This window comes from Protopterus annectens, unplaced genomic scaffold (genome assembly GCF_019279795.1).
Source record: "Protopterus annectens isolate FY-2018-M unplaced genomic scaffold, PAN1.0 ctg42480_obj.part0, whole genome shotgun sequence".
In the NCBI taxonomy this organism is placed as follows: domain Eukaryota; kingdom Metazoa; phylum Chordata; order Ceratodontiformes; family Protopteridae; genus Protopterus; species Protopterus annectens.
In genome coordinates this window covers 63810-85916 of record NW_025048889.1, presented here as the reverse complement: position 1 = coordinate 85916, position 22107 = coordinate 63810, and the positions used below count along the sequence as shown (strand labels likewise).

The following is a 22107-nucleotide window of genomic DNA, read 5'->3' as shown; positions in this document are numbered from 1 at the left end:
GTGGTGCCTGCTACTTAAAGTATTTGAGTTCTGTTTTTAGTCAGTTTGGTCATCTAACCACAAATAGGTCCGTGTTTAGGTGTCTGACTTGTTTGCAATGCTAGAATTAGTGAATGTTTGCTGTGTGGAGCCCTGTTTCCCAATCTCCATGACCTCCTTGAACTTAACCAAGTTGAGAAGACATCATCTTGGCAAGTTGTTAGATGGGTCTAGGTGATGAATGTAGGTTCTGCGGCCTTTAGAGTAGTTAACTAAAGGTTCCTGGGGACTGACTAGGGCCACCTTTTATAAAGGTGTGCATTAAGACAAGAAGTCTGCATACTTTAGGAACATACACTCTAAGCAGGGTTGTGTGAGTGTTTGCTGTTAAGCAAGAAAGTTGTCTAGTTACCTTGAGGTCATGTCTTAACCTTTAATATTGTGGGTGCTGTTGGATTCTGGGATATTTGACTACTGAAGTTTTTGTGAGTGTTGCCATATTGGGTTAAGTTGGAACATTACTAGGTTATAGTTTTCAGCTGTATTTAATGAAGGCAGTATAGCTGTCCTTGGCTTTAGATGTTTATTTTGGTCCATGCTTAAGCTTGCTGTCTAAGCCTTCATTGCATTGCTCATATGTGCCAAAAAGTCTGCAAGCAGTCTGTCCTTGTGCTTGCTTTAATGGACATATCCTGTTTACTTGGAGCATATGGTAGAAAAGGCATCTGGTAGGCTAGCAGACATAATGGGTTGTCTTCCTGGGGCTTCAAATGCATTTTTATCTACCTTGCTGTTTGGTTATCTGCCACTTAATGCTGCTGCAGTGTGGGTACAATGAAATATGCTAACCAGTTTGCTATATTACAGAAATAAGATTTTTATTTGAGAGCAGTTGCCTTATTAGACCTGAACTGAAAACTCTTCTGTAGGTAAACTTGAGTATTTGCATTAACAGGCTTCTTGTTTCTGTGAAGGTTGGCTGTGATGAATTGCATGTGAGTCCGTGTTTCACCTGATAATAATGAATAACTGCATGCACTGAGCAGACCAGTTTTAACTAGGTTCTGATGGAGATTCATAGAAATTTTAAAAATTGTGCAGAGTGGTGAAGCAAGCCTTTAGTGCTTGCGTGTGACAACAGTGGTTGGCATGCAATGTATTACAGAATATTGAATAGATAGTATAATGTATTGTCTTTGCAGCAATTGTATTGTGATATGTGATGCATCATAGTTCTTTTATTAAGCATGTCTGGTTTCTAAACAGGAGTGTTTATACAAATTATTTTACTAACAATCTCCATCTGCACTTGCAGGGTTTCTCAGATGGGGTTGACTTGTTCCATGGTTAACTGCAATTTTTGTCCTGTGCCTTTAAGAACACTAAAGACAATCCGCTACCAGCTCTTGATTGTGTTTCCTTTATAAACAGGAAGAGCTGACCCCACTTTTATACGATCTGAAGAAGGCATCTGCCGAAGCGCTCATCGTTTGGACAAATTTCATATTTTCAGCTTTTCATGCTCCAGTGAAGTATATGCTTTTGTCAGCTTTGCTTGCAAAGCAGCTATTAACTGTTTTTAACAACTTGAAGCCTAAGTTGTGGATGTTAATCACGAGGCTAATTATTTCAGTGAAGTTTGCATTTTGTCCCCTTCTCTTTAAGCTTTCAACTGAGTTTTTAACAGCCTGAAGTTTGGAGCTGTGGATGACAACTGTTTGGATACTCAACTACTTTCAGTTCATCATATTCTAGTGAAGTTTACATCGTCAGCTTCACTTTTTAAAGCAATTAATAAATTGTATTAACAGTCTGAAGCCTGAAGCTGTGGACGACACCCAAGGTCTTTTTTCTTTGTTCATTTGCCTACCCTCGGTGTCTTTAGTAGTGGTGAGGAGAATTTATTTCTTATCCTTTCATTAAGGTTGTGTTTTAAGGTAGTCAGCAAGGTACTCTGACGTGTATGGAAGTCTATTCCTGAGACTAGGTAGCCTCTGGGAGACCTCTCTCCACAAGGTTTTGTTGTCACATATTGGCTTCAGGCCTTTCGAGTGAGTAATGTGTGAGGAGTTAGACTTGCAGATATGGAGCGTCTCTAGTTGGGCAGGGTCCAAGATTGCTCAGGGGTGATCTGTGTCTTGCCAAAAAGACAATCTCTGCAATATAGAGTAGAGTGATAGTGATGTGAGCCTGTGCATAGGACAGGTGTTGGGAGGCCATGGGTTCTCCTTTTAGGTATTTCTGTGGCCTTTCCAGTTGGTGCAGATGCTTGTAGGGGTACATACCAAACTGGGTGTTATACTGAATTATTGGCCTAATGAGGGAGGAGTATAGAGGTAGTCTGCTATTTTCTGGATGCAATCCCTTTACTTAACGAGATGAACCAAGTAAAAGGCTTTTCTGACCACTGCTGCTACATGATGGTCTAATGCAAGATTGTCAACCTGAGTATCCAGGTGTCTCACCACAAGTTGTGTACTTCAGGGGTTGCCGTTGATGTGGTAATCAGTAGGGGCTGTGTTTTTGCCAAATGGTATGATGCGCCCCCCCCCAATTAACTTGAGACTATGGCATTGGCACCAGTCATTAGTAGTTTTGAGACATTTTTGCAGTATGTTGGAGTCAATGACAGCACCTAATTTGTCAGCCATAAAGTTGGTCAGTCACAGGGCTTTTGTCTTTGCCTGGATCTCTGAGAAGTAGATACCAGACAGAGGTGGGGTGTCTATTTTGACCTTGTCGGTCCTGTTGATGAGCCAGTTGGCCCACCCACCTGATAAGAGACGGGGATTTACACTAGGTTTATTAGCTTTTTGATGCCCAAGTGGGGGATTGTCAAAGGCCTTGACCAAGTAAAGGTTAAAGCTGCCTTGACCAAGTAAAGGTAAAGCTGTGTATGTACTGACTTTCCCTCATCCAGGGCCTTTGACCGTCTCAGAAGTCATTCAGGTTCAACAGGCAAGATCTGTCATTGACTAATCCAAGCTGGGTGCTTGGAGATTGCCTGTGTCCTTGCTGATAGATCCATAATGCGCTCCATGGTTTTGGTACTGTCAGGTCCCATGGAAGGTGTTCTTTGCCCTTCCTTGGATAGGGCCTTTAACACTTGATCTACAGAGATGTGAGGTGCAGGACAAGTATTGGGGATGTCATAAGGGCCTTTAGGGCATAAAACATCCACTAGCAGGCTGGTTAAGTCAACAGTGTCAGTGTAAGTGAAACTGAGTACTAATTCAGAACAGTCCTGGGGTTTGCCATGGAGGTTCCTGACATAACTGAAGCAGGCTTTGTGGTTTCCCTTTGTTTTGATTCATAATTGGCTTTGGAGGTTTTTATTGGTGATCTAATTTGCTTGTTTAGGCTAAGGAGGGAGTTTTTCCAGTTTGGAATCTTCCTTTTTACACTTGGACATCTGTTTGTTGTAAAGCCTGCTGATGGAGGATGTCTACCAGACAAGTTTCTTTCCTTGAGGAGCAGGTTTTATTTCTGTTGTGTATGGCAGTCCATGCAGTTATACAGGTACTTGTGTTCTGCATTGGTGTACTGTTCAGCATAGTTGTCTGCACCTCTGGGGGAGGGGGTGTGAAGCTACTGGGCCTCCCTTAGGCAGTTGTAGTCAGCTTTTTGAGACGTTTAGCCTGATTATGGCTGGGGGTTGGGTGAGACAACTTAGAATGAGACAGACTGATGTGATTTTACCAGGAAAGAACATACTGTGGGAGTGGTGCAACATTTGTGCCAATGTTGGTGAAAACAAAGACCAAAATTTTATCTCCCCTTGTGTGGGTTGAGACAAACTGGTCTAGTGCGTTAGAATTGATGAAGTCAAGGAATTGTTTGGTGAGTGCATTAGTGCAGGAATAGTTCACTCAGTCTCTGGTGGGGGTAGTTGAAGTCACCACGGATTAGTGTTGGGGGGGGTATACCTTGGTGGAGTCTAGTAGATCCAGGTAGGGTGAGTGTCCTGAGTTTGGGGGGGGGGGGGACTATAGCTGGCTGTAACTTGGATGGGTGTCTTGCCAACTGTCGGAACCTGGAGTAGTTCCAGTGCATCATGCTGGCAAACCAGTCTGGAGGTGTACCTGTTCTTGAAGATAAACTCACCACACTTGGTCTTCCTCACCTCCTTTTGAGGTTTGAATGTGTGGAATGAAGTATAGCCTGGTAAGGCAGGGATGCTGTCTGCATGCCTGAACTAAGGTTCTGTGACTGCATGGATGTCTACATCTTCCAGTGCAAGGAGAGCCTGCAGTGAGTGATATTTTTCTGGCTAAGGCTCCTAGCGTTGAGCAACATTACCTTCCATTTGCTTTTTAAAATCTGTTGGAAAATTTGTATCTAGAACATACCTAAAAAAAAAAAAAAAAAAAAAAAAAGGATGGGGTGGGCGAGAGGTTGTCTGGATGTTACAGGTTGCCTGAACCTCTTGACCTCTTGCAGGTTGTCAAGAACCCTCACCCAGTAGTTGTCAAATTTGTCCTGTTTGTTAATCATGGACACACGGTAGGATCAGAACTGAAGTCGGGAAGGTTAGTGTGTGGCAGTATTCACTTTGAAAAATGCAGTGCTACTGAATGTTTGGCATCTGAGCTAATATTTAATGTTTAGAATGTATTGGACATGTTGCTGACAAGGAAGGTGGCATTTTAAGGTAGTACATCAAGGTGGTAGTCTTCATGTGAGCCTGCGTGAGACACTAGCTTGCCAGCGTGTGAAGTTGTGCTTGCTAAGGATTTTCAGTGCATAAGCATTAGCGAGTGCCTTGAGCCAGTTCAGTCCTGCTGCAATTTCTGCACCTGTCAGCTGGAGTGTAACATGATCACTAGGTCAGGTATATTTTTTTGCTGCTTTATTTCCCAGCAGTAGTCAGCCACTCAAAGTGTCTGTGCTTGAGTAGGTGTTAACCGCTGGTAGAGCAACACTCTCTCTAGCTGGACCTGTTTTCTATTCATTCTGTTCTAGAGTGAACTGGAACCAGGACCTCTGGTAAGATGGGTGCTTCTAGAGTGGATCAGAAGCTTACTTTGCAGCTGAAATCCTAGTCTGGAGCATACAATAAACTTGCTTCGCTTGTTTGCAATTAAATTGTATGCTGTACATAAAGACTGAATTGTGACAGCCAGTTTACATGTGATAGGCAAATGTTCCATTTAACTATAGTCTGCTATAAACTGTTTCCTTCATGTGTTAGACAGTTGCAAAGAGCGAGGACTGTGACTTAGAAATACCTTAATCCTTGTAGGTTTTTAAATGGTGGGAGTGAACAGAGGCATGTACAAGTTTGGCCTGAGGGAATTTGGTTATTAAAGAAGGTTTTGGCTGTTGTATTCTGGTATGGGGATCTTCATCTTCCACAGTCCCACTTGAGCTCTATAAATGTAGGAAGAGCTTATGGGGAGCACCTTGTTGAATAGCCAGGTATGTTGAAGGCACACTCAACTGCCAGGTATGTTGAAGGCACACTCAACTGTCCATTTTTTCAGATTGTCCAGATTTTTGCTTCACAATTTTTAGTCTGTTAAACATGAAAATTTGTAGTTTTCTGGCAAATCACTGAGGATTGGCATTAAATGACAGGCACACTAGTTCAGACTTGATATCCTTGCACGTGCTAATAGAAAAATGCTAAAATAAAATTTGTAGGTTTAAGAGCGGTGTTTAAAATTTGATGCAAGTTGTTCAACCTCGCCGTTTGTTCTTTACACGTGTGTTCGGAGCCGATCCATCGGCTCTGAGTCTGCCGCTTTCCAAGCTCAAGATCTTTGAGTTGGCTCGAGGCACAGTCCCTATCCCATGATGCTCTCCTACCAACCCCAGATCTAGTTTGCCGCTTTCCAAGCTCAAGATCTTTGAGTTGGCTCGAGGCACAGTCCCTATCCCATGATGCTCTCCTTCCAACCCCAGATCTAGTTTGCCACTGCAACGGATCGCACTATCGTCAGAGGAAGCTCGGGCCAGTAACCTTTATTATATTTAAGAATTTAAAATTCTTATTGGACTATGGGGGATCTGATATGAGACGTCTCGTACTTGTAATTGTTGGTTAGTGAGTTGGTTGAAAGCTACATTTTTGTCTTCTAATTCGGAGCGGTTGATCCTAGGCCTTTCTTGAGTTGTGTTTACTTGACAGGGCTCTGTCAAATTTTATTCCCTTATTTCTTAGAATTATTTATTTGAACTTTTTTCACACTTTCAGATCATTGCAGTTCAGGGATCTGAACCTTCTAAGGAGTTCTGTGGTTTTGATTATTGGATATGGTTGTCAGGGATCTGATATTTGTAAGAGTAATTGTTTGTAACGTTGGAGAAACAAAAATCTGGTTTTAAAAGATGTGCCTGTGGACAAAAGATGTCCATCACTGACCATGTTTCTTGTGTACTGCTTGGGTCCACTGCATTTACAAGAAGATTGCTCTGCTTGGGTCCTCTACATTTATTGCTCTATTCTTTCAGTGGCAGGGTTTTATTAGAGAAGGAAATTGGTCAGAGGGCTGTTGAAGCCAATTTCTAAGAAGCATTAGACGAGACTGACCAGACCTCCAAGTCCTTAAGTCTTTTAAGGTGTCATCGGAGCACAAGTCTTCTGTTCCGAGCACCTCTGGGAAGACTGTCACCGGCTCCACAGCCTTCGGAGCTGTGCACTGAAATCTTACCTCGTAGCCAAGTCATTGTGTTAGAGCTGGTGTCGGACGTTTTTAAAGTCCCCGATCCTTGGGTCAGTGGCTTCTTCGACTCCTTCAACCTGTTCTTCCGGTACCCTTTCCGACATCAGTGTGGACTGCGTGGTGCAGCTTTGCCTATGACCCCCCCCACCACTATTTCTGCTCCTCCAAGGCCAGTTGAGCCCTCTAAGCCAGAAAGAGAGGATCTGATGATTGTGGAACCCTCTGAGCTGAAGCCTGTTCCAGTGCCCTTGGCTCTGTCTACCTTAACTTCAGTTCCGATCGAAGAATCTGAGCCAACACCCCTGGAGGTTGCAGTCTTTGGAACCGGCTGACTCCTTGGGCCTGGAAACCGGTACCTTTGATGCAATGAGGAGGGTAATGTCTGCTTAAGACCTTACTACTTTGGATCTTTCCTCTTCCTCCCCTAAAGGGCCGCATTCTGTCCCTACACCACAGGTCCCCACCAAGCATCTAGACCCAGAGCCTCGGGTAACCCCATTGGGTGACCCCAGCTTGACTGAGACTTCACCAGACACTGATAAGTCCCCAGAAAGACTGTGCAAGAGGAGGCATTTAGATTCCCCTCAGGAATCCTTAACATCAGACATCGAATTAGAGGAATCAGAAGGGTCCCCACGGTCCTCCTCTGAGGATGTCTTATTTGCAGACATCCTGGAAATACTAAGAGTGGTGACTTGGTAGGGGGTAGATGCCACCCAGGTGGCAGAGGGGGTCCACAGTACCAGGGTAACTAGCAGTTCTTTGGCAAGCCCTGTCAGCACTCCTGAGAGGAGGCCTGACACTCCTGCTCTGGAGGCAGTCCGTCACTTAGCTTTATACCCAGACGCCTGGCGAGGAATTGCATCAGATTCTTGGGTAAAAGGCATAATTACCAGAGGTTACATCATTCCCTTTTCAGAATCCCCTTCATTCGTACAAGAATCCCAGACCTGCCACCCAGTCTGCAGAATCTTGTAACCATAGAAATTCAAAGGCTGATAGAAAAGTCATCCAGCCAGTCCCGGCAGACCAGATAGGATCCTGAACTTACTCTAGGTTCTTTTTAGTCCCAAAGAAAATGGAGGACTGGAGGCCCATCTTGGACCTCGGCAAACTAAATACCTTTGTCAAAAAGGAAAATTCCCAGATGGTCACTTCAATCGATACTTTGTTTCTCGAAATGGATGACTGGATGTGCTCTATGCATCTCAAGGATGCATACTACCACATCAGAATGGCCAGGCCATCCAGAGATCACTTGCATTTCTGGCTGGGGGGCCAGTCACTACCAATTCCAAACTCTACCCTTTGGTCTCACCACAGCCCCCAGAGTGTTACACTATCAATCTGTGTTCCAGGTTGGGCATAAACTTAAATTTTGAAAATCTGCTTTATTGCCATCGCAGCATATTTCCTTTTATAGGAGCATAGACACCACCACCTCACTCGTCATATTGCCTCTAGAAAGAGTTATATCTTTGCGAAGTCAAGTGTCCCAGTTAATGGAGAGTTCCGGCATTCCAGGTTCTGAAGCTGTTAGGCACCATGGCAGCTTCACTCATAGAGGCTCCTCTGGGAAAATGCACATGAGGGTACTCCAATGGCTACTATTTACACAGTGGTCTTGACAGCTTTCAATGTCACACTTTATTCTGACACATGCTTGCAAAAGACCTTCTTTGGGGGTTGAACAGCCACCAAGTTACTGTAGGTCACCCATTTATACCCCCCACAGCCACAGTGACCACAGATGCTTCCCTGATAGGTGGGGGGGGGACTATTTCAGGGAAGAACTGTCCCAAGGCACTTGGTCAGACATGGAGTCTCATTTGTACATCAGTGTCTTAGACTTGAGAGCAGTGTTTCTAGCGTTGCAACACTTTCATGACTCGCCTTGAGCGATGATTGCAGTACAGAGGTTATTGCAGTACCGACTAACATGTCGGTAGTCTGGTACATCAACAAGCAAGGGGGAACAAAGTCTTGCCCCTTATGCCGAGAGGCCCTGAGACTTTGGCAGTGGGCTGTATCCACCGGGTGCTTTCTGATAGCAACGCACATACCTGGGTCATCCAGTGTGATAGCGGACAAACTGAGTAGAGCCATTCTTTTGCCCCAAGAGTGGTCCCTCAAAGAATGGGTGGCAGGATATTCCACAGATGGGGCCAGCCTTGCTGCGACCTTTGCATCCTCTATGAATACAGAAGCTACTTTGCCCTGTACCCCCCACTGGGGGACGGCCCAAGGGACTCGCTTGTACACTATTGGCCCTCTGGTCTCCTATATACCTTCCCTCCAATCCCTCTGATTCCCAGATTCTTACAGAAAGCTAAGCCTGGAAAGACTGTTCTAATAGCCCCGTTTTGGCCTCTGCAGATATGGTTCCCCTTCCTACAGCAATACCAAGCGGAAGAACCTTGGGTTCTGGACTCTGTGCCAGACCTGACTCATTCGTCAGGAATTCTTCATCCCTCTAGTCTCCCTCAAACGGACAGCTTGGCTGCTCCACTTCACAACCTAGCCAGGTCACATGATTTGTCTCCAGCCATTACACGTTTTAGTTTCTTCTCGCGTCTCCACTAGGAAACTTTATAATGGCAAATGGAGGCGACTTGTTCAATGGGCTTCTCGGTGTGGTATTGATCCCTATGTCGCCCCTATTCATAGTATTCTGGAATTCTTGACTTCGCTCTTTCACGGTGGTGCTGCAGCTTCTACGATAAGGGTTCAATTAGCTGCCATATCTAACTTCCATGTGGGATTCAGTGGCTCAAACATTGTCCCACAGATTATGTAAAGCCTTTTTGAAAGGGACTCTATCGGACATCCTGTTACTCCCTGGAATCTGAATTTGGTGCTCTCAACTCATTCTTCCACCTTTTGAGCCTGCATGATCTTGTCCGTTTCCAAGTTTGTTTCTTGGAAAACAATTTTCCTAGTGACTTCGGCTCGTAGAGTTTCTGAACTACAAGCACTTTCTATCAGGCCCCCATATCTAATCTTTCACCCCGACAGTCTAAGAACAAATCCTACCTTTCTTCCTAAGGTCTGCTCAGAGGCAAATTTGAACCAGTCTATTGACCTTCCTATTTTTTAAACATACTAATGGAATGGAGTACATCTTGCATAAGCTTGATGTTCACAGACAATTGAGGTTTTACTTAGAACAAAAGAATTTAGGAAATCTGATCAACTATTCGTTTCCTATGCAGACAAAGGTTTGTCGGTATCCAAAGTTACATTGTCCAAATGGATTGCTGGTTGTATAAAATTTGCATATTCTTCAGCTAACCCTTTAGGATGCGAGGTGAAGGCTCACTCTACCAGGGCTGTTTCTACATCTTAAGCCCACGCAGCCAGTCTACCTTTGGACACCATTTGTGCAGCTGCTACTTGGTCCAAACCTCATACGTTTATCATGCGTTACAAAGTGGACAAGGCTTCCTTTGGTTCCACCGTTCAGGAATATACTTCTGTCTTTTCTGTCTTAAAACTAGTTAAATTTAGCATAGAAGTTATCGTTGGAGTAGATTTTAATTGTAGTGTGTTCGTGTCTGAATCCTTATCTTTTCCTCAAACTCGTCATTTAGAGAGTTCCCTTCCCCCTTTCTCTTCTTTTAAGGTTTTCCATTTAAGTTGGAGGATAACCTTATATCTAAAAGGTGTCCATTTAAGTTGGAGGATAACCTTTTTCTTCCCTTTTAAAAAAAAAAAAAAATTAGTTTTGCTATAGTTCAGTATAGTTTTTGTAGAGGTTCTGGTAACTGTAGGGTATTTTACTGTAGTTTACCTTAACCATTTTTGTGTTTTTTTTTTTTTTTTCCCCTTGGATTTTTCTTCTGTCAGGATGTCCAAGGATCCTAAGCTGTCCAGATTCAAGAAGTGTGACTCATGCTGTTAAAAGATGTCTCTGACAGATGGTCACACTTGTGTTTACTGTCTGGGCACCGTGCACCTGCAGGACTCTTGTTAGATTTGCCATGCGTTAGTCCAAGAGTCCTGCAGGAGCGCAAAAACAAATTGATCTTGAGGGGTCTACTTAAACCCCAAGATTCACCGGCGAAGGCTCGGCCCATGAAATCTTCTAGGCCACCTCGGAGCGTAGTCACCGCTCATCACACTTCTCGGTCCTCAAAGACTTTTCGGACCATGATTTGGAAAGAGTGGTCAGTAGGCTGCTAAAATTGCAGGCGATAGCCAAAATGTCCAGCCCCCCTCATCGGGTGTCTGCTCCATCCACAGCTATAGAAATTCCTCCTCAGCCTCATCCTTTGAGCTTGGAGCCAGGGTTCGAGTCGTGGAACAGTCTGCTCAGATACCTTCTCCTTCGGTTCCGTCGTCTGCTCCGATCCCTTCCATGGTACTGACCCTGGAGGGATCTGGGTGCTGGGAATCCCTGGTCGTCTCCAAGGGGGCGAGTGGCATCAGACCCTTGTCCGACCCCACTCCCTTTCGGTGCAGGTGAACTCTGCTCCCACATCTGCCTCTGAGCAGTCTCCCTCAGTGCGGGGAGGGCTTCTGGTTTCTTTGGAGCCTGAGCCTTCTCTGTGTCCGGGCAGGGACGCCTTTGAGGTGATGAGTGTACTGGCCCCAGAGTCAGTCCCACGATCGGCTCCTCCCCCTAGGGTGCCTGCGTCGGCCTCTGCCCCTCTTCCAGACCCTAAACGTGGGGATCCAGTGCTCCAGGACACCCCTTTAGGTGTATCCTCCTCTTCTGAGGCCTCCCCTGACCATTCAGAGGAGCCACCTCGCAAGAGGAAGCATGTCTACTCCCCCCGAGTCTGTCACGTTGGATACTGACTTAGGAGTCGGAAGGGTCCCCAAGATCCCCCTCTGAAGATGTCTCCTTCACAGACATCCTTAAGATGCTTAGGCAGAGGGGGAACTGGACTGCCCTAAGCCCTTCCGAGATGTCTGTATTCCTGGACGTGTGGATCCCAACCTTCCACCTCCTGGGTGTCTCCACCTTTCGACCCACTGATGTCTGTGGTGGCTCGGCAGGTGTGGATGGCTCCAGATACAGTGGAACCGACCCCTAGAAGACAGACTAACACCGCAGGACAAACGGTTCTTGAACAAAGGTGTCCCTGTTGATGCCATAGTGGTAGCGGCGGCCACAAAGGAGTTGGCTGAAACTTCGTCTGTCAATCCCCCTAACAAGGAGTCCAGGATGATGGACAGATATGGAAGCTGATGTTCTCTTCAGCGACCCTTTCTATGCGGTCCCTGAATTACCTGTGTCACTTTACTTGCCTTCAGAGGGATCTCCTTAAAGAGCTTGAAGGCAGCCTCACAGCTGGCGACTCAGCTCACTGGTAAACTCCTCCATGAGGCTCATTTCTTATGCAGCCGATGAGGCGAGTAGAGCCGCAGGCACAGGCATGGCCCTAAGGAGGCATGCTTGGATAAGGCTGTGTAACTTTGCGGAACCTTTCACCAAACACCCCCTTTGATGGTTCCTCTCTCTGGATCACAGGTGAAGCATACCCTTACCAGGTGTGATCAGGAAGGCAAGACTCTCTGCTGTAGGAGTTAGTTTTTCCACTCCTTCCAGACCATATCCCAAGGGTCAGAAGAGTGGGAAGATGTGGTTCCAGAAATCTCAGGGAGCCTTGCCGGACACGTGGTGAGTTTCCCTCCAGAGGCAGAAAGGGAACTAACAGACGCAGCCCTCGTGGCAGAGGGGGTCCACAACTAGGGCAGCAGAGAATCTTTCTCTGACAAGCCCCTCCAGCATCCCTGAAGGGTTGCCCGGCTGCCCACCTCTGGAGGCAGTCAGGGGGAGATTATCGCTGTACCCAAGAGCCTGGCAAGAAATAACACAAGACAAATGGGTACAGTTTGTTATACCCGGAGGCTACAGAATTCCCTTTGTTCACACTCCTTTATTGTCAAACAAGTCACTTCCAGATGTTCCACCCAATCTAAGGGATCAAGCAGTTCAGGAAGTTTCAAAACTGCTAAGAAAAAGGGCCATCCAAGTCCCAGCAGACCAGCAAGGATCCGGAATTTATTCAGGGTTCTTTTTGGTACCAAAAGACAGGGGACTGGAGACCCATTTCGGATCTCAGCAGACTAAACAGGTCTGTACAAAGAACAAAGTTTTGGATGGTCATGCTGCAGTCCATTTTGCCCTTCCTGGGTCAGGACAATTGGATGTGCTCCATAGATCTTCAGGATGTGTACTACCACATCAAAAATGGACAGGTGCTCCAGAAGATTCCTGCACTTCCGGCTGGGAGCCAGCTATTCAGTTCAGAGCTCTGCCCTTTGGTATCACCACAGCCCTCGGTGTTCAAATGTATGGCAATAGTTACCGCTCACCTGAGACTGCAAGGATTCCAGGTGTTTCCATATCTAGACTGGCTCCTCACTGCTACCACCAGGCATCGCCTTCTGCAAGCCAGAGACTATACTATCCAGACATGTTCCAGACTAGTATCACTATAAATTTCGAAAAATCTCCTTGGTCGCCTTGTCAGTCTAGCATCTTTATAGGAGCAAAATAGAAAGGACAGCTCAGCCAGCCTTCCACCAGACAGGGTGTTAGCCATTCAGCAGCATGTCCAAGTCTTGTTACAGTGCAAGAGAATTCAAGCCGGGTTTGTCCTCCAAACCCTGGGTCTCATGGCAGCAGCAATCGTACTCTTCCTGCTGGCACGTTTTCACATGAGGATCCTCCAATGGCTTCTTTTTACCCAACGGTCCTTCCAGCAGCTTCCCACGTCCCACATTATCAAAATCACAGAAACATTCAAAAAGCACCTTGCATGGTGGATGATCTCCTCAGTTCCCTGGGCAGATCATTTGTACTTCACCCTCCAGTTGCTACAGTGACCACGGATGCCTCCCTGATCAGGTGGGGGGGGGGGGCATTATCAGGGCAGAACAGTCCAGGGTACCTGGCAACCTCAGGAGTACCATCTGCACAAGTCTTTGAGATGAGGGTTGTGCTTTAGCGTTGCAAGCTCTTCAGGAGACTCTTCCTACCAGGACAATTGCAATTCAAACTGACAATGTGTCAGTCGTATGGTACATCAACAAGCAGGGTGGAACCAGGTCCAACCCCCTATGTCGAAGCACTCGGGCTCTGGCAATGAGCGACCTCTTCCAAACCGTTTCTGACCGCAACGCACATCCCTGGGAAATCCAACGTCATAGCAGACAGGCTGAGCTATTCTCATGCCTCACGAGTGGTCTCTGAATCAAGTAGTAGTGGACCAGATCTTCCGCAAATGGGGACAACCTTGCTGCAACCTCTCTGCCACCCCCTTCAGCAGCAAATGCAGCAACTTCTCTCTCCTACCACATCCAGAGCATTCCCCCAGAGACGCTCTAGCCCACGATTGGCCTCACTTCTGTACGCGTTCCCTCCCTTTCCCCTAATTCCCAAGCTGATTCAGAAAGCTACTGCATTGGGTTGCAGAATGATCCTCATTGCTCCGTACTGACCTCGACAAATATGGTTTCCGTTCCTTCATCCTCTTATCGAGCAGCCTTGGACTCTGGACCCAGCTCCAGACCTCCTGATCCATCAATCGGGCGGGCTGCATCATTCCCTACAATCTCTTAACTTCACAGCTTGGTTGCTCCACTTCCAACCCTAGCCAGGCTTCCTGATATCTCCAAATCGGTGCATGAAATAATTTTATCATCGCACAAGTCTACCACTAGAACTACTTGCGCTAGTAAGTAGAAACGTTTTTCTTCCTGGGCAGAGACCAAGAATATAGACCCCTTTTCAGCCCCTGTTCACTACATCCTGGAATCTTTTGCGGCGCTCTTTCATTCTGGGTCTGCTTCAGCTACAATTAGAGTGCAGTTAGCCGCAACTTCAAATTTTCACATTGGCCTTTCAGAACGTAGCATAATGTCTTATAAGCTTTGTGTAAGGCCTTCCTCAAAGGAACCAGTCTGATCAGGCCCCTGATTAGTGATCCTCCACCTCCGTGGGATCTGAATTTGATTCTATCCTCTCCATTTTGCCACCCTTCGAACCTGCAGCATCCTGTCCTTTGGAAAACACTTTTTCTGGTAGCAATTACTTCAGCGAGAAGAGTTTCTGAACTGCAGGCTCTTTGTATCTGTCCCCCATACCTAGTGTTCCACAAAGACAGGGTTGCTCTTGGGACAATTCCTTCCTTCCTTCCTTCCTTTCCAGAATAATTTTGAACCAGTCCTTTGACCTTCCTGTATTTTTTCCTAACCATTCCAACAGGGCAGAATATAAATTGCATCAATTAGATGTTCACAGGCAACTGCGCTTTATTTGCATAGGACTAAGGACTTCAGAAAATTGGATCAGCTTGCCCTCTCATGCAGAGGGCAAACAAGGTCTACCAGTATCAAAAGTAACTTTATCTAGGTGGCTGACTATACCCAAGGGCCACTCCACCAGCGCATTAGCCACTTCTGTTGCCTTTCAAGCCAGGTTGCTCATGGAATCTATTTGTGCAGCGGCCACTTGGACAAATCCTCATACTTTCATCTCGCATTATAAGCTGGACGTGGTTTCCAGGAGCAGAGCGGATTCTGAAGTCTGTTCCACTGAGCCACCAAGGATATTAGGTGGTAGGGACGCTGTCCCAACCAGCAAGAATTGAAGGCAAGATGGACAACTTAACATAAAGAAGTTATGTACCTACCATAACGTTCCATGTTGTCTCTCGCTGCCTTTCTTGCGTCCCACCCTCCATCCCCCTATCCTACTAGACCAAGAAGAGTTTCTGTATGGATCTACACTGGCTGAGTCTTCTCGGACTATCCCACTCTACCTAGTAGTCTCTATAGTTGGGCTTAGGGTATGATAGGATTCCTTCATTACTTTGTCTGATGTCTCACCAAATGAGATCTGGGTTTCTAGCGCCAGGCATCATGGGATATGGGGAGGCCTCGAGCCAGTATGTAGCTCTCGAGCTTCTAACATGGAACGTTATGGTAGGTACATAACTTATTTTTCTTACCATAATGTTCCATGTGCACAGTTCATCTCACCTTTGTTCTTGCACTCCCTCCCACCTTCCCCCTCTAGGTTATGGAATAACAGGTATGACTGGTGGTCTGGTTGGTCTTGTTCATGTCCTTTCCAACCAGATTATTGTTTAGCTATTGTAAATAGTTATTTACTTTGTACATGGTTTATAATTGGTTGCTGAGTGTATTTTTCTTGCTGGTTCAGCAAACTAGATCTGGGGTTGGTAGGAGAGCATCATGGGATAGGGACTGTGCCTTGAGCTAACTCAAAGATCTTTCGCTTGGAAAGCGACCGACTCAGAGCCGATGGATCGTCTCCGAACCCACGTGTAAAGAACAAAGGCGAGATTAACAATTCGCATGGAACGTTATGGTAAGAACATAACTTTTTTTCTTTGTCCTTTTGTTGAAGCAAGACATCCGTACAAAGCCTTGGAGATTTAGAGGTATGATTAGTGCTTGTTTTTAATGTTAAGTTAGTATGGGTTCTTCCATGATTGTCTTGCTGTCAAAAGTAATTGGCATTGGGATTTTTAGGCAATAGTACCCAAACTATTTTTCTTTACTCAGGGCATGGTGGGATGGGTTGGTTGTCTTTGTTCTCTGAAACTTGCTGAGTCTGACCTAATCTGTCATGGCTGCTCTGTAGAATTGGTAGATGAACGGAGTCCTGTTTGCAGAGCCTTCAAGGCGGTATAGTATTGTGGGGCATGAGACTGTAAAGCTCATTTAAAATATTAACTCTATGCATGTTGTAGCTTTAGGGTTGCATGCTGGTCAGCACTAGGACTTCTACAACTCCCCTTTTCTTTGAGGGGGTGTAATTGGCTCTAGGGTACTGAAACTGCCCTTCTGCTGAAAGCGGTCAGATTGCAAAACTTGGTAGTAAGCACTTTTTGTCGTGTGCTGTCTATTAGTACGATCACTGATGTAAACACTGAGGTCATGTAGGTACTTTCTCCTGTAGGGTGTTGAAAGCTGTACTAGTGCAAGACACTTATTAAAATGATCCAACAACAGAGAGCTGAAAGCCAAATGACTACTTGACTGTGCTTAGTAGGCCAATCCCCTCTAGCTGGCTGACCTGTTCAAAGTACCTGCAGTAGATGCGGGCACTGGTTTACCGGGTTTCTGCAGAGTCCAAGCTTGTTTTAGTGAAGCCTTTAAATACACAGCTAATTAAAAAAAAAAAAAAAAAAAAAAGGCATTTGTAGAAATGCTGAACAGTGGTGTAAGCTTTTACTAATAAACAGGCTGCTTTTTTTTTTTTTTTTTTTTTTTTATTTTTTTTTGTAGTTTGGCACCCACAGAATGGTGTACAGACAGTGAAGTATTGGTAGATGTAACTGAAAGCATTTAACCATGTTTTGTTTCTTTCTAGGTGGCCTTGGTGGATGGTGAGTGGCATACAAGATTCTTTCCTAGTACTATCCAAAGAATGGATCCAAAACCTACTTCATAGGTAGGTACTAGGCTATTGGCCCTGGGGCCTATACAAGCCCAGCCAAAAAGACTGGCTTTTGCCACCCAAGAAAATTATTTTCCTGTACCACCGTCTAGCAGAGCCAAAGAGGTGATCCCCAGGGTGAATTTCCTATTTCCCATCCAATCAAGATTTTTCTTGAGTGCTAATGAGGAGCTTTGTTTGATATAGATAGGTAGCTTATTCCAGAGTATGGGAAGTCTCTGGGGCAGGAATCTATCCCTCCGGCATGTTCTGTTTATTGTGGAGACAAGGTTTAGGTCCCTAGAGCATGTAGCTTGGAGGGATTGGGATTTCTTTAAGTGGATCATGTCCAACAGCTCTGGGTTTGACATAGCTTTGTGTGTTGGGCAGAGATCACCTCTGAGTAGGCGATATGTGACTTGAGTAAAGCTGGAGTTTTTTGAGACTGTCTGCATAGGGCATCTGTTTGAGGCCGGTAATCCTCTGTGAGGTATTTCTGCAGCCTTTCCAGTTGTAGATGTTTTGTGAGGTACATACCAAACCTTTTTTGATGGTGTGCCACGTAGAAGGATTTCCTGACTGCTGTGGCGATGTGATTATCAAAGATTACTGTCCACCTGTGTCCCAAGGTCTCATCACACTTCTGGTGTTGGTATACTAATGCCTATGTTGTAGCTCATGGGTACAGAGTTTTTACCAAAGGGGAGGACAATGCACTTTTTGGCATTGACCTTGAGGCCATGGCTTTGACACCAGGCATCTCTCTGTGAGGCCCTTTAGTATGATGATCACATACATTACATGGCCGAAAAGCGTGGTATGAGTTATAGCCTGGTAGTGCAGGGGTGCTTTCTGGAGCCTTGAACCAGGTCTCGTCACTGCACAGATATCTGTTCTCCATTTTATGGAGTGCCTCGAGTGAGTGCATTTTGAGATTTAGACTTCTAGCATTGAGTAGCATCACCCTCTGTTTTAGCATGCCTGTTCCTGTCACTGTAGTGAATTTGTCATTTGAACCTTGCCTAAAAAAGGCACTGTAGGGGCGGCACGAACCTTGGCCAGTATCCGGAATCCCAGGGGTGACAGGTGCAGGCCATCTTTGGCAAAGCTACATGGTCTGTCTATCATGTCATCCCAGGCAGACAGATACTGGATCCCTTTAGAATGGCACCAGAACCTTAGCCAATTGTTGAAGTCAATCATTTTGTCCTTGTACTGCGGCATCATTCTGGGTGATGACAGAATGCTACTCAGGGCTAGGGTCATACCTGCCTGGGCTACAAGATCGGAGAGCTCTTCCATGTCTCTCTTCATGTAGTCTAGGGAGGTATGTCTCGGGTCGTTCACACTAGCATGGACAATGACTGTTGTATTTGTTGCGGAGTGACCCGAGTGCATGGGTTGTGTGGTGGATCCTGGCACCCGACAGGCAGCTGACAGTAACCACCTCCTTGTTTAGCCTGGTGAGTGGGGCATCAGTGTGCCTGACTGTAGAGTCACCCATGACTAGTGTGTTGGGTACGTTGTTTTGCCTTATTGGCTGTGGTTGAGTGGCACACAGTCTGCGGGCTGTGTCATCTGGGTTGTTTTTGGAGGGGGGGTTGCTTGCATTTCTGCTTTGGAGGTCTCTGTTGCTTGAGCAGATTGTGGAGAACCTCCGCGAATGTTTGTGTTTCTGTGTGGATTTTGGTGGTGTAGATTTAGTGAGACTGTTATGAGTGTGGTGCAAGTGTTTACCTTCTTGACTGTCAAGTTCAGTCTTGATTGTAGGGAACTTTACCTCCAGTTTGGCTGGAAAAGTGCATTTCTCACAGGTTGTAGTGTTGGGTGGTAGGAGGAGAGGGTTGTCTGTTTACATGAGGCAATTTCTGCATTGCCCCAAGATGCCCAGATTCATCAGATAGACAGGAGAGAACACTGGGAGGTGACCCTTGGACGTGCCTGAATAAAAAATAATCTTTTTTTCCTCTAGTTAAGTGAGGAAAGGGAGTACAAAGTAAGTACCAAAACACTTTTCCTCTAGGTAATGAAGGTTGAGTGCTATAGTAATTAGGTTATTTAGTGCTTACAAGTTCTGAACAAGTGCTGGTCACGAGTAAACAAATTAAAGTGCTAAAACTAAGAATCTGTATTTGGACTAAACTAGTTACAGGAAAGGGGGGGAAAGAAGTGCAAATGTGGGCTTTTTAAATCAGAAATTTGAGATGGAAAAACTGCCCAAATGGCCAATAACTACAATTTCTGGGCCAGAACCACTTGTGGTAGGTTACCTAGTGTTTACCACCCCCACTGGTAAGCTAGAAGGGTTCCTTCCAACACAGAAAGCTTGGGGGGGGGGGCTCAGAAGCTTACATACATTCCTGGATACAGCAAATCTGATATAATGTCTGTATGTCAAAACAATTAAAATTCAGTGCAAGCTTGCACGAGTATGTAGCAATGTTAGACCAAACAGTTTAAAAATTGCAATTAAATTTAAAAATGACTGAAAACAAGTCTTGGGTAGAATGAGGTAGAGATGGGACTGGGGGGGGGTCCCAGATCAAATCTACAGTGGGGGTGGGCAACTGCAAAAGCATCCAAATTAAACAGCAACACAGGAATAGGAAGGGTGGTGGGTATGTGAAAACCCAACACCTTCAGCAGAGATCTGAAAAACTATACAGTGAAGCAAAAATAACGGTGCACAACTCTGAAGTCAGTCATCAATGATATATAATTAGTCAAACAATTAACCAGTACTCTGAAGTGCCAGAAAAATATACTCAGCTCTGTGCATCTCCAGATAGTTTGAAGAGCACTCATGTCAGGACACAGGAAGACTGCAGCAATGATGTGCAGACTTTTACTAAGAGTCTAATGTTACGAAAGTAATCCTTGATGGTCAGGTAACACACATGATACTAAATGTTTATGTTCAGTTTTAAACTACTGGTGAATGTTGGGAGTACAGCGAGGCCTGGATAGTTGAAATGAATAAATGCTGACATCTTAAGCCTCTAATGACTTTTGAACTTTGTGAGTAGTTGGGATTTTTTTTTCCTTGTCAACAGCTGTTTCTGTATTTTTTCACGCCTATTGTCCTGCACTATAATGGTGGGCTGGGAAATGCATTAATCCCCACAGGCTTTTCCCTACTGCCATAGTTTGGATGGTGTGGTCCTGTATTTGCAGTTGCACTGGACCTGCTGTAGCACGTGGTGGATGCATGTGAATCCCAGAGCACTCTGTACCAACCACATGAGAAGGCCTGGAAAACCTCACTTTTTTTCTAAATCCATATCTGGGGCCCGTGCATCAGCTTGAAGGCCTTCAGAAGCTGATGTGGGAGAAACCAACAGCTTTCCGTTGCTTGGTGAGGGGATGTGTAGGCTGGGGTAAGATTTGAGGGGAAATGTGCCTCTGCAGCTAACTTTAGTGGATTCAATAGCTAGCTTGTGGCTGTGCCATGTGTCAGAAGGCTTGCTTGGAATTGCATGCAGTGGTTAGTCCTGTAGTAGGGTGGCCCACTAGGAACATCTGTGGATCTGTATGCAGTACTGTCAAATGAGGGCACCACTTGAGTGAGTTTGCCTTTGCAAACTTGATGCTGCTTGTCATATGCTGTCGTGCTGTGAGAGTAACTATCCAGTACTAGTGTGCTCATGCACTGCCTGCCAGCTTGAGCTGCCTCCTGGCACATCCCTTTAAGTCCCCCTCCAACAGAGAAGGGATTAAGGTACTGGTCTAGAAATGGCTTTTTCAAGGGCCACACAAAATTGAGGAAGATGTTGTGGTTTAATAGACTGTATGCTGTAGTTTGCTAAACCCCAAATGGTGGGGCTGTATCACACAATTGAGTGACGAAACCAGGCATAATTAGTTTGAAAAAGGGCTTGGCCTGGGTTTTCTTAAATCTACTCGTTATTGGTTTTACTTGAATACGTAGTTCATTATCTAGTCAAACATCAAATTAACAAAACTGCAGATTGGATAGTTTTTTAGCAAATATAATCAATCTGAAATATTGGTACCATGACACCTTCCACTGCCAGTAAGTCAAAAGTATCTGACTGGAGGAAACTGATGCGGAATAAGATGAAGTCCCAAGACTAGAAAAACTCCCTTATCTGCCTCGACAAAAAGTTGAGATCCCTCCTCAAATCCTCTAAAGCTAGGTATGAAAACAGAATTGCAGCAGGTAGTAGACTACCACAAGACCTTCTATAGTTGTGTACCCACGGCAATACCCAGACTTGCTCTGAGCTACTGCACAATGGTACCTCCTATTGTGAAGGGTAGATTGCCTGCTCAATTTGATTGACTTCTTTGAGTCAAGTCACCAGCACTGTGGATGAAGGCAAGGTGGTTCATACAGCCTACCTTGATCTAGCCAAGGCTTTTGATACCATTCCACACAGGAGTTTTAGAAACTCACTAAGCTTTGCATCAACCCCTGTATCACTAGGTGGGTTGCAAACTGGCTCACAGAACCCACAGTGTGAAAGTAGTTGACTCCAAGTCAGACTGCAGATTAGTCACTAGGCAAGTCCCACAAGGTTAGGTCCTGGGACCTCTCCCGTTTGGTATCTACTTCTGTGAAGTCCAGGCCAACATGAAGGGACTCTAGCTGGCAAAGTTTGGACTATTGCAAGTTGGGAGCTGCTATTAACTCCCCAAGTGATGTTGACATACTACAGAATGGCCTCACTGTGACCAACTGATGTCAGAACCATGGCCTTAAGCTCGGTGCCAAAAAATGTCATCCCCTTTGGGAAAAACCTAGTTCACATGAATTACCACATTGATGGTAGTCTGAACACAATGAGATCTGGGAACACAGGTCGACAGCAACCTCTCTTGATCACCACATTGCCACTGTGGTCAGGAAGGCCTTCTATGTGGCATATCTCATTACGAAGGGTTCTGCATCCAGGAAGAAGGTCATTGTCTCCCTCTACTTGTCCCTCATTAGGCCAGTCTAGTACAGTGCCCCATTTGCATGTACCTCCTTAGACCCTTTCAACAATTGGAGAGGCCACAAAAGTACCTCACAAAGAGGAT

At 45.5% G+C, this 22107-nt stretch overlaps 1 non-coding gene across 1 annotated transcript; it reads left to right on the top strand.

Annotated features, from left to right (window-relative positions):
• Positions 1 to 952: 952 nt before the first annotated feature.
• Positions 953 to 1028, top strand: LOC122791959. The gene has a single exon (XR_006363257.1). It is a non-coding gene; the product is annotated as a small nucleolar RNA SNORD126 (small nucleolar RNA).
• Positions 1029 to 22107: the final 21079 nt, after the last annotated feature.